Source organism: Nothobranchius furzeri, chromosome 7 (assembly GCF_043380555.1).
Source record: "Nothobranchius furzeri strain GRZ-AD chromosome 7, NfurGRZ-RIMD1, whole genome shotgun sequence".
NCBI lineage: Eukaryota > Metazoa > Chordata > Actinopteri > Cyprinodontiformes > Nothobranchiidae > Nothobranchius > Nothobranchius furzeri.
Window position 1 is genome coordinate 17,645,784 of NC_091747.1, and position 12,178 is coordinate 17,657,961.

Here is a 12,178-nt window from a genome sequence, read left to right on the forward strand (position 1 = left end):
GAGAGACGCCCAAGCAAGATGCGCCCCGAGGAGCGTCTTGCCACATGTGAACACTGGGTCTGACTGAGCTCCTCCAGGAGAGAGGCCCAAGCAAGACGCGCCCCGAGGAGCATCTTGCCACATGTCAACACTGGGTCTGACTGAGAACCTCCAGGAGAGAGGCCCAAGCAAGACGCGCCCTGAGGAGCGTCTTGCCACATGTCAACACTGGGTCTGACTGAGCTCCTCCAGGAGAGAGGCCCAAGCAAGACGCGCCCCGAGGAGCGTCTTGTCACATGTCACTACTCGGTCTGACTGAGCGCCTCCACGAGAGAGGCCCAAGCAAGACGTGCCCCGAGGAGCGTCTTGCCACATGTCACCACTGGGTCTGACTGAGCGCCTCCAGGAGAGAGGCCCAAGCAAGAAGCGCCCCGAGGAGCGTCTTGCCACGTGTCAACACTGGGTCTGATTGAGGGCCTTCTGGAGAGAGGCCCAAGCAAGACTCGCCCCGAGGAGCGTCTTGCCACATGTCAACACTGGGTCTGACAGAGGGCATCCAGGAGAGAGGCCCAAGCAATACGCGCCCCGAGGAGCGTCTTGCCACATGTCACCACTGGGTCTGACTGAGCGCCTCCAGGAGAGAGGCCCAAGCAAGAAGCGCCCCGAGGAGCGTCTTGCCACGTGTCAACACTGGGTCTGATTGAGAGCCTTCTGGAGAGAGGCCCAACAAGACGCGCCCCGAGGAGCGTCTTGCCACATGTCAGCCCTCGGTCTGACTGAGCGCCTCCAGGAGAGAGGCCCAAGCAAGAAACGCCCGAGGAGCGTCTTGACACATGTCAACACTGGGTCTGACTGAGCGCCTCCAGGAGAGAGGTCCAAGCAACACGCGCCCCGAGGAGCGTCTTGTCACATGTCACTACTCGGTCTGACTGAGCGGCTCCAGGAGAGAGGCCCAAGCAAGACGTGCCCCGAGGAGCGTCTTGTCACATGTCAACAATGGGTCTGACTGAGGGCCTCCAGTAGAGAAGCCCAAGCAAGAAGCGCCCCGAGGAGCGTCTTGCCACATGTCAACACTGGGTCTGACTGAGCGCCTCCAGGAGAGAGGCCCAAGCAAGACACGCCCCGAGGAGCGTCTTGACACATGTCAACACTGGGTCTGACTGAGGGCCTCCATGTGAGAAGCCCAAGCAAGACGCGCCCCGAGGAGAGTCTTGCCACATGTCAACACTGGGTCTGACAGAGGGCATCCAGGAGAGAGGCCCAAGCAATACGCGCCCCGAGGAGCGTCTTGCCACATGTCAACAATGGGTCTGACTGAGGGCCTCCAGGAGAGAAGCCCAAGGAAGACGCGCCCCGAGGAGCTTCTTGCCACATGTCAGCACTCGGTCTGACTGAGCGCCTCCAGGAGAGAGGCCAAAGCAAGATGCGCCCCGAGGAGCGTCTTGACACATGTCAACACTGGGTCTGACAGAAGGCCTCCATGAGGGAGGCCCAAGCAAGATGCGCCCCGAGGAGTGTCTTGCCACATGTCAACACTGGGTCTGACTGAGCGCCTCCAGGAGAGAGGCCCCAGCAAGACGCGCCCCGAGGAGCGTCTTGTCACATGTCAACACTGGGTCTGACTGAGCGCCTCCAGGAGAGAAGCCCCAGCAAGACGTGCCCCGAGGAGCGTCTTGACACATGTCAGTTCTCGGTCCGACTGAGCGCCTCCAGGAGAGAAGCCCCAGCAAGACGTGCCCCGAGGAGCGTCTTGCCACATGTCAGCACTCGGTCTGACTGAGCGCCTCCAGGAGAGAGGCCCAAGCAAGATGCGCCCGGAGGAGCGTCTTGCCACATGTCAACAATGGGTCTGACTTAGGGCCTCCAGGAGAGAAGCCCAAGCAAGATGCGCCCCGAGGAGCGTCTTGCCACATGTCAGCACTCGGTCTGACTGAGCGCCTCCAGGAGAGAGGGCCAAGCAAGACGCGCCCCGAGGAGCGTCTTGCCACATGTCAACGAAGGGTCTGACTGAGGGCCTCCAGGAGAGAAGCCCAAGCAAGACGCGCCCCGAGGAGCGTCTTGCCACATGTCAGCACTAGGTCTGACTGAGCGCCTCCAGGAGAGAGGCCCAAGCAAGACGCGCCCCGAGGAGCGTCTTGCCACATGTCAACACTGGGTCTGACTGAGCGCCTCCAGGAGAGAGGCCCAAGCAAGAAACGCCCGAGGAGCGTCTTGACACATGTCAACACTGGGTCTGACTGATCGCCGCCCCAGGAGAGAGGCCCAAGCAAGACGCGCCCCGAGGAGCGTCTTGCGACATGTCAACACTGGGTCTGAGTGAGCGCCTCCAGGTGAGAAGCCCAAGCAAGACGTGTTTTCACACAAATGAACCCAGAATGATGTGAAATTGTGCTTCGTGCAACATAATTCTGGGTGCCATTTAAAAACCATAAGTGCTAATGACTCCATTCCTTTTTGTGGTTGTAGGGGCTGTTGATTGGAGTACACTAAAACAAACCTGATCTCTCTAGGACATTCAGAAGCCAAGTTATAAGCCCACAAATGTGTAACTGGACTACTTTTTTAAATTGACACCGATCCGGTGACCTTTGGGACATGGTTTTACCTCCTTAGGAAAGTGCTATCATCATGAAACGTTCAGATCACTTACAACTCAATAGATTCTACCTTCTTGTAACGTTTCAGCCTGACTGGACCTTGTTTTCACACAAATGGACCCAGAATGATGTGAAATTGTGCTTCGTGCCACATAATTCTGGGTGCCATTTACAACCCATAAGTGCTAATGACTCCATTCCTTTTTGGGGTAATGGGGGCTGTTAATTGGAGTACTCTAAATTAAACCTGACCTCTCTAGGATATTCAGAAGAAGAGTTATAAGCCCACAAAGGTGTAACTGGACTACTTCTTTAAAGTGACACCAGGCCCGGTGACCTTTGGGACATGGTTTGACCTCCTTAGGAATGTGCGATCATCATGAAACGTTCAGATCACTTACAACTCAATAGATTCTACCTTCTTGTAACGTTTCAGCCTGATTGGACCTTGTTTTCACACAAATGGACCCAGAATGATGTGAAATTGTGCTTCGTGCAACATAATTCTGGGCGCCATTTACAAACCATAAGTGCTAATGACTCCATTCCTTTTTGTGGCTGTAGGGGCTGTTTATTGGAGTACACTAAAACAAGCCTGACCTCTCTAGGACATTCAGAAGCCAAGTTATAAGCCCACAAAGGTGTAACTGGACTACTTATTTAAAGTGACACCAGGCCCGGTGACCTTTGGGACATGGTTTGACCCCCTATAGGAATGTGCGATCATCATGAAACGTTCAGATCACTTACAACTCAATAGATTCTACCTTCTTGTAACGTTTCAACCTGAATGGACCTTGTTTTCACACAAATGGACCCAGAATGATGTGAAATTGTGCTTCGTGCATCATAAATCTGGGTGCCATTTACAAACCATAAGTGCTAATGACTCCATTCCTTTTTGTGGTTGTAGGGGCTGTTGATTGTAGTACTCTGAAACAAACCTGATCACTCTGGAACATTCAGAAGCCAAGTTATAAGCCCACAAATGTGTAACTGGACAACTTATTTACATTGACACCAGGCCCGTTGACCTTTGGGACATGGTTTGACCCCCTATAGGAATGTGCAATCATCATGAAACGTTCATATCACTTACAACTCAATAGATTCTACCTTCTTGTAACGTTTCAGCCTGATTGGACCTTGTTTTCACACAAATGGACCCAGAATGATGTGAAATTGTGCTTCGTGCAACATAATTCTGGGTGCCATTTACAAACCATAAGTTCTAATGACTCCATTCTTTTTTGTGGTTGTAGGGGCTGTTGATTGGAGTACACTAAAACAAACCTGATCTCTCTAGGACATTCAGAAGCCAAGTTATAAGCCCACAAATGTGTAACTGGACTACTTCTTTAAAGTGACACCAGATCCGTTGACCTTTGGTACATGGTTTGACCCACTTAGGAATGTGCGATCATCATGAACCGTTCAGATCACTTACAACTCAATAGATTCTACCTTCTTGTAACGTTTCAGCCTGATTGGACCTTGTTTTCACCCAAATGGACCCAGAATGATGTGAAATTGTGCTTCGTGCAACATAATTCTGGGTGCCATTTAAAAACCATAAGTGCTAATGACTCCATTCCTTTTTGAGGTAATAGGGGCTGTTAATTGGAGTACTCTAAAACAAACCTGACCTCTCTAGGATATTCAGAAGCCAAGTTATAAGCCCACAAATGTGTAACTGGACTACTTCTTTAAAGTGACACCAGATCCGGTGACCTCTAGGACATGGATTGACACCCTTAGGAAACTGCTATCATCAGGAAACGTTCAGATCACTTACAACTCAATAGATTCTACCTTCCTGTAACGTTTCAGCCTGATTGGACCTTGTTTTCACACAAATGAACCCAGAATGATGTGAAATTGTGCTTTGTGCAACATAATTCTGGGTGCCATTTAAAATCATAAGTGCTAATGACTCCATTCCTTTTTGGGGTAATGGGGGCTGTTAATTGGAGTACTCTAACACAAACCTGACCTCTTTAGGATATTCAGAAGCAAAGTTATAAGCCCACAAAGGTGTAACTGGACTACTTCTTTAAAGTGACACCAGGCCCGGTGACCTTTGGGACATGGTTTGACCACCTGTAGGAATGTGCGATCATCATGAAACGTTCAGATCACTTACAACTCAATAGATTCTACCTTCTTGTAACGTTTCAGCCTGATTGGACCTTGTTTTCACACAAATGGACCCAGAATGATGTGAAATTGTGCTTCGTGCCACATAATTCTGGGTGCCATTTACAAACCATAAGTGCTAATGACTCCATTCCTTTTTGTGGTTGTAGGGGCTGTTGATTGGAGTACACTAAAACAAACCTGATCTCTCTAGGACATTCAGAAGCCAAGTTATATGCCCACAAAGGTGTAACTGGACTACTTCTTTAAATTGACACCGATCCAGTGACCTTTGGGACATGGTTTGACCCCCTATAGGAAAGTGCTATCATCATGAAACGTTCAGATCACTTACAACTCAATAGATTCTACCTTCCTGTAACGTTTCAGCCTGATTGGACCTTGTTTTCACACAAATGAACCCAGAATGATGTGAAATTGTGCTTCGTGCAACATAATTCTGGGTGCCATTTAAAAACCATAAGTTCTAATGACTCCATTCCTTTTTGGGGTAATGGGGGCTGTTAATTGGAGTACTCTAAATTAAACCTGACCTCTCTAGGATATTCAGAAGCCAAGTTATAAGCCCACAAAGGTGTATCTGGACTACTTCTTTAAAGTGACACCAGGCCCGGTGACCTTTGGGACATGGTTTGACCCCCTATAGGAATGTGCGATCATCATGAAACGTTCAGATCACTTACAACTCAATAGATTCTACCTTCTTGTAACGTTTCCGCCTGATTGGACCTTGTTTTCACACAAATGGACCCAGAATGATGTGAAATTGTGCTTCATGCAACATAATTCTGGGTGCCATTTACAAACCATAATGACTCCATTCCTTTTAGTGGTTGTAGGGGCTGTTTATTGGAGTACACTAAAACAAACCTGATCTCTCTAGGACATTCAGAAGCCAAGTTATAAGCCCACAAAGGTGTAACTGGACTACTTCTTTAAAGTGACACCAGGCCCGGTGACCTTTGGGACATGGTTTGACCCCCTATAGGAATGTGCGATCATCATGAAACTTTCAGATCACTTACAACTCAATTGATTCTACCTTCTTGTAACGTTTCAGCCTGATTGGACCTTGTTTTCACACAAATGAACCCAGAATGATGTGAAATTGTGCTTTGTGCAACATAATTCTGGGTGCCATTTAAAAACCATAAGTGCTAATGACTCCATTCCTTTTTGGGGTAATGGGGGCTGTTAATTGGAGTACTCTAAAACAAACCTGACCTCTGTAGGATATTCAGAAGCCAAGTTATAAGCCCACAAAGGTGTAACTGGACTACTTCTTTAAAGTGACACCAGGCCCGGTGACCTTTGGGACATGGTTTGACCCCCTATAGGAATGTGCGATCATCATGAAACTTTCAGATCACTTACAACTCAACAGATTCTACCTTCTTGTAACGTTTCAGCCTGACTGGACCTTGTTTTCACACAAATGGACCCAGAATGATGTGAAATTGTGCTTCGTGCAACATAATTCTGGGTGCCATTTAAAAGCCATAAGTGCTAATGACTCCATTCCTTTTTGTGGTTGTAGGGGCTGTTGATTGGAGTACACTAAAACAAACCTGATCTCTCTAGGACATTTAGAAGCCAAGTTATAAGCCCACAAATGTGTAACTGGACTACTTCTTTAAATTGACACCAGATCCGGTGACCTCTGGGACATGGTTTGACCCCCTTAGGAAAGTGCAATCATCATGAAACGTTCAGATCACTTACAACTCAACAGATTCTACCTTCTTGTAACGTTTCAGCCTGATTGGACCTTGTTTTCACACAAATGAACCCAGAATGATGTGAAATTGTGCTTTGTGCAACATAATTCTGGGTGCCATTTAAAAACCATGTGCAACATAATTCTGGGTGCCATTTAAAAACCATAAGTGCTAATGAATCCATTCCTTTTTGTGGTTGTAGGGGCTGTTTTTTGAAGAAGTACACTAAAACAAGCCTGACTTCTCTAGGACATTCAGAAGCCAAGTTATAAGCCCACAAAGGTGTAACTGGACTACTTCTTTAAAGTGGCACCAGGCCCGGTGACCTTTGGGACATGGTTTGACCCCCTTAGGAATGTGCTATCATCATGAAACGTTCAGATCACTTACAACTCAATAGATTCTACCTTCCTGTAACGTTTCAGCCTGATTGGACCTTGTTTTCACACAAATGAACCCAGAATGATGTGAAATTGTGCTTCGTGCATCATAAATCTGGGTGCCATTTACAAACCATAAGTGCTAATGACTCCATTCCTTTTTGTGGTTGTAGGGGCTGTTGATTGTAGTACTCTGAAACAAACCTGATCACTCTGGGACATTCAGAAGCCAAGTTATAAGCCCACAAATGTGTAACTGGACAACTTATTTACATTGACACCAGGCCCGTTGACCTTTGGGACATGGTTTGACCCCCTATAGGAATGTGCGATCATCATGAAACGTTCATATCACTTACAACTCAATAGATTCTACCTTCTTGTAACGTTTCAGCCTGATTGGACCTTGTTTTCACACAAATGGACCCAGAATGATGTGAAATTGTGCTTCGTGCAACATAATTCTGGGTGCCATTTACAAACCATAAGTTCTAATGACTCCATTCTTTTTTGTGGTTGTAGGGGCTGTTGATTGGAGTACACTAAAACAAACCTGATCTCTCTAGGACATTCAGAAGCCAAGTTATAAGCCCACAAATGTGTAACTGGACTACTTCTTTAAAGTGACACCAGATCCGGTGACCTTTGGTACATGGTTTGACCCACTTAGGAATGTGCGATCATCATGAAACGTTCAGATCACTTACAACTCAATAGATTCTACCTTCTTGTAACGTTTCAGCCTGATTGGACCTTGTTTTCACCCAAATGGACCCAGAATGATGTGAAATTGTGCTTCGTGCAACATAATTCTGGGTGCCATTTAAAAACCATAAGTGCTAATGACTCCATTCCTTTTTGAGGTAATAGGGGCTGTTAATTGGAGTACTCTAAAACAAACCTGACCTCTCTAGGATATTCAGAAGCCAAGTTATAAGCCCACAAATGTGTAACTGGACTACTTCTTTAAAGTGACACCAGATCCGGTGACCTCTAGGACATGGATTGACACCCTTAGGAAACTGCTATCATCAGGAAACGTTCAGATCACTTACAACTCAATAGATTCTACCTTCCTGTAACGTTTCAGCCTGATTGGACCTTGTTTTCACACAAATGAACCCAGAATGATGTGAAATTGTGCTTTGTGCAACATAATTCTGGGTGCCATTTAAAATCATAAGTGCTAATGACTCCATTCCTTTTTGGGGTAATGGGGGCTGTTAATTGGAGTACTCTAACACAAACCTGACCTCTTTAGGATATTCAGAAGCAAAGTTATAAGCCCACAAAGGTGTAACTGGACTACTTCTTTAAAGTGACACCAGGCCCGGTGACCTTTGGGACATGGTTTGACCACCTGTAGGAATGTGCGATCATCATGAAACGTTCAGATCACTTACAACTCAATAGATTCTACCTTCTTGTAACGTTTCAGCCTGATTGGACCTTGTTTTCACACAAATGGACCCAGAATGATGTGAAATTGTGCTTCGTGCCACATAATTCTGGGTGCCATTTACAAACCATAAGTGCTAATGACTCCATTCCTTTTTGTGGTTGTAGGGGCTGTTGATTGGAGTACACTAAAACAAACCTGATCTCTCTAGGACATTCCGAAGCCAAGTTATATGCCCACAAATGTGTAACTGGACTACTTCTTTAAATTGACACCAATCCAGTGACCTTTGGGACATGGTTTGACCCCCTATAGGAATGTGCGATCATCATGAAACTTTCAGATCACTTACAACTCAATTGATTCTACCTTCTTGTAACGTTTCAGCCTGATTGGACCTTGTTTTCACACAAATGAACCCAGAATGATGTGAAATTGTGCTTTGTGCAAAATAATTCTGGGTGCCATTTAAAAACCATAAGTGCTAATGACTCCATTCCTTTTTGGGGTAATGGGGGCTGTTAATTGGAGTACTCTAAAACAAACCTGACCTCTGTAGGATATTCAGAAGCCAAGTTATAAGCCCACAAAGGTGTAACTGGACTACTTCTTTAAAGTGACACCAGGCCCGGTGACCTTTGGGACATGGTTTGACCCCCTATAGGAATGTGCGATCATCATGAAACTTTCAGATCACTTACAACTCAACAGATTCTACCTTCTTGTAACGTTTCAGCCTGACTGGACCTTGTTTTCACACAAATGGACCCAGAATGATGTGAAATTGTGCTTCGTGCAACATAATTCTGGGTGCCATTTAAAAGCCATAAGTGCTAATGACTCCATTCCTTTTTGTGGTTGTAGGGGCTGTTGATTGGAGCACACTAAAACAAACCTGATCTCTCTAGGACATTTAGAAGCCAAGTTATAAGCCCACAAATGTGTAACTGGACTACTTCTTTAAATTGACACCAGATCCGGTGACCTCTGGGACATGGTTTGACCCCCTTAGGAAAGTGCAATCATCATGAAACGTTCAGATCACTTACAACTCAACAGATTCTACCTTCTTGTAACGTTTCAGCCTGATTGGACCTTGTTTTCACACAAATGAACCCAGAATGATGTGAAATTGTGCTTTGTGCAACATAATTCTGGGTGCCATTTAAAAACCATGTGCAACATAATTCTGGGTGCCATTTAAAAACCATAAGTGCTAATGACTCCATTCCTTTTTGTGGTTGTAGGGGCTGTTTATTGAAGAAGTACACTAAAACAAGCCTGACTTCTCTAGGACATTCAGAAGCCAAGTTATAAGCCCACAAAGGTGTAACTGGACTACTTCTTTAAAGTGGCACCAGGCCCGGTGACCTTTGGGACATGGTTTGACCCCCTTAGGAATGTGCTATCATCATGAAACGTTCAGATCACTTACAACTCAATAGATTCTACCTTCCTGTAACGTTTCAGCCTGATTGGACCTTGTTTTCACACAAATGAACCCAGAATGATGTGAAATTGTGCTTCGTGCAACATAATTCTGGGTGCCATTTAAAAACCATAAGTGCTAATGACTCCATTCCTTTTTGTGGTTGTAGGGGCTGTTGATTGGAGCACACTAAAACAAACCTGATCTCTCTAGGACATTCAGAAGCCAAGTTATAAGCCCACAAATGTGTAACTGGACTACTTTTTTAAATTGACACCGATCCGGTGACCTTTGGGACATGGTTTTACCTCCTTAGGAAAGTGCTATCATCATGAAACTTTCAGATCACTTACAACTCAATAGATTCTACCTTCCTGTAACGTTTCAGCCTGATTGGACCTTGTTTTCACACAAATGAACCCAGAATGATGTGAAATTTTGCTTCGTGCCACATAATTCTGGGTGCCATTTACAACCCATAAGTGCTAATGACTCCATTCCTTTTTGGGGTAATGGGGGCTGTTAATTGGAGTACTCTAAATTAAACCTGACCCCTCTAGGACATTCAGAAGCCAAGTTATAAGCCCACAAAGGTGTAACTGGACTACTTCTTTAAAGTGACACCAGGCCCGGTGACCTTTGGGAAATGGTTTGACCCCCTTAGGAATGTGCGATCATCATGAAACGTTCAGATCACTTACAACTCAATAGATTCTACCTTCTTGTAACGTTTCAGCCTGATTGGACCTTGTTTTCACACAAATGGACCCAGAATGATGTGAAATTGTGCTTCGTGCAACATAATTCTGGGCGCCATTTACAAACCATAAGTGCTAATGACTCCATTCCTTTTTGTGGCTGTAGGGGCTGTTTATTGGAGTACACTAAAACAAGCCTGACCTCTCTAGGACATTCAGAAGCCAAGTTATAAGCCCACAAAGGTGTAACTGGACTACTTATTTAAAGTGACACCAGGCCCGGTGACCTTTGGGACATGGTTTGACCCCCTATAGGAATGTGCGATCATAATGAAAAGTTCAGATCACTTACAACTCAATAGACTCTACCTTCTTGTAACGTTTCAGCCTGAATGGACCTTGTTTTCACACAAATGGACCCAGAATGATGTGAAATTGTGCTTCGTGCATCATAATTCTGGGTGCCATTTACAAACCATAAGTGCTAATGACTCCATTCCTTTTTGTGGTTGTAGGGGCTGTTGATTGTAGTACTCTGAAACAAACCTGATCACTCTAGGACATTCAGAAGCCAAGTTATAAGCCCACAAATGTGTAACTGGACTACTTCTTTACATTGACACCAGGCCCGTTGACCTTTGGGACATGATTTGACCCCCTATAGGAATGTGCGATCATCATGAAACGTTCATATCACTTACAACTCAATATATTCTACCTTCTTGTAACGTTTCAGCCTGATTGGACCTTGTTTTCACACAAATGGACCCAGAATGATGTGAAATTGTGCTTCGTGCAACATAATTCTGGGTGCCATTTACAAACCTTAAGTTCTAATGACTCCATTCTTTTTTGAGGTTGTAGGGGCTGTTGATTGGAGTACACTAAAACAAACCTGATCTCTCTAGGACATTCAGAAGCCAAGTTATAAGCCCACAAATGTGTAACTGGACTACTTCTTTAAAGTGACACCAGATCCGGTGACCTTTGGGACATGGTTTGACCCACTTAGGAATGTGCGATCATCATGAAACGTTCAGATCACTTACAACTCAATAGATTCTACCTTCTTGTAACGTTTCAGCCTGATTGGACCTTGTTTTCACACAAATGGACCCAGAAAGATGTGAAATTGTGCTTCGTGCCACATAATTCTGGGTGCCATTTACAAACCATAAGTGCTAATGACTCCATTCCTTTTTGGGGAATGGGGGCTGTTAATTGGAGTACTCTAAAACAAACCTGACCTCTTTAGGATATTCAGAAGCCAAGTTACAAGCCCACAAAGGTGTAACTGGACTACTTCTTTAACGTGACACCAGGCCCGGTGACCTTTGGGACATGGTTTGACCCCATATAGGAATGTGCGATGATCATGAAACATTCAGATCACTTACAACTCAGTAGATTCTTCCTTCTTGTAACGTTTCAGCCTGATTGGACCTTGTTTTCACACAAATGGACCCAGAATGATGTGAAATTGTGCTTCGTGCATCATAATTCTGGGTGCCATTTACAAACCATAAGCGCTAATGACTCCATTCCTTTTTGTGGTTGTAGGGGCTGTTGATTGTAGTACTCTGAAACAAACCTGATCACTCTAGGACATTCAGAAGCCAAGTTATAAGCCCACAAATGTGTCACTGGACTACTTCTTTACATTGACACCAGGCCCGTTGACCTTTGGGACATGATTTGACCCCCTATAGGAATGTGCGATCATCATGAAACGTTCATATCACTTACAACTCAATATATTCTACCTTCTTGTAACGTTTCAGCCTGATTGGACCTTGTTTTCACACAAATGGACCCAGAATG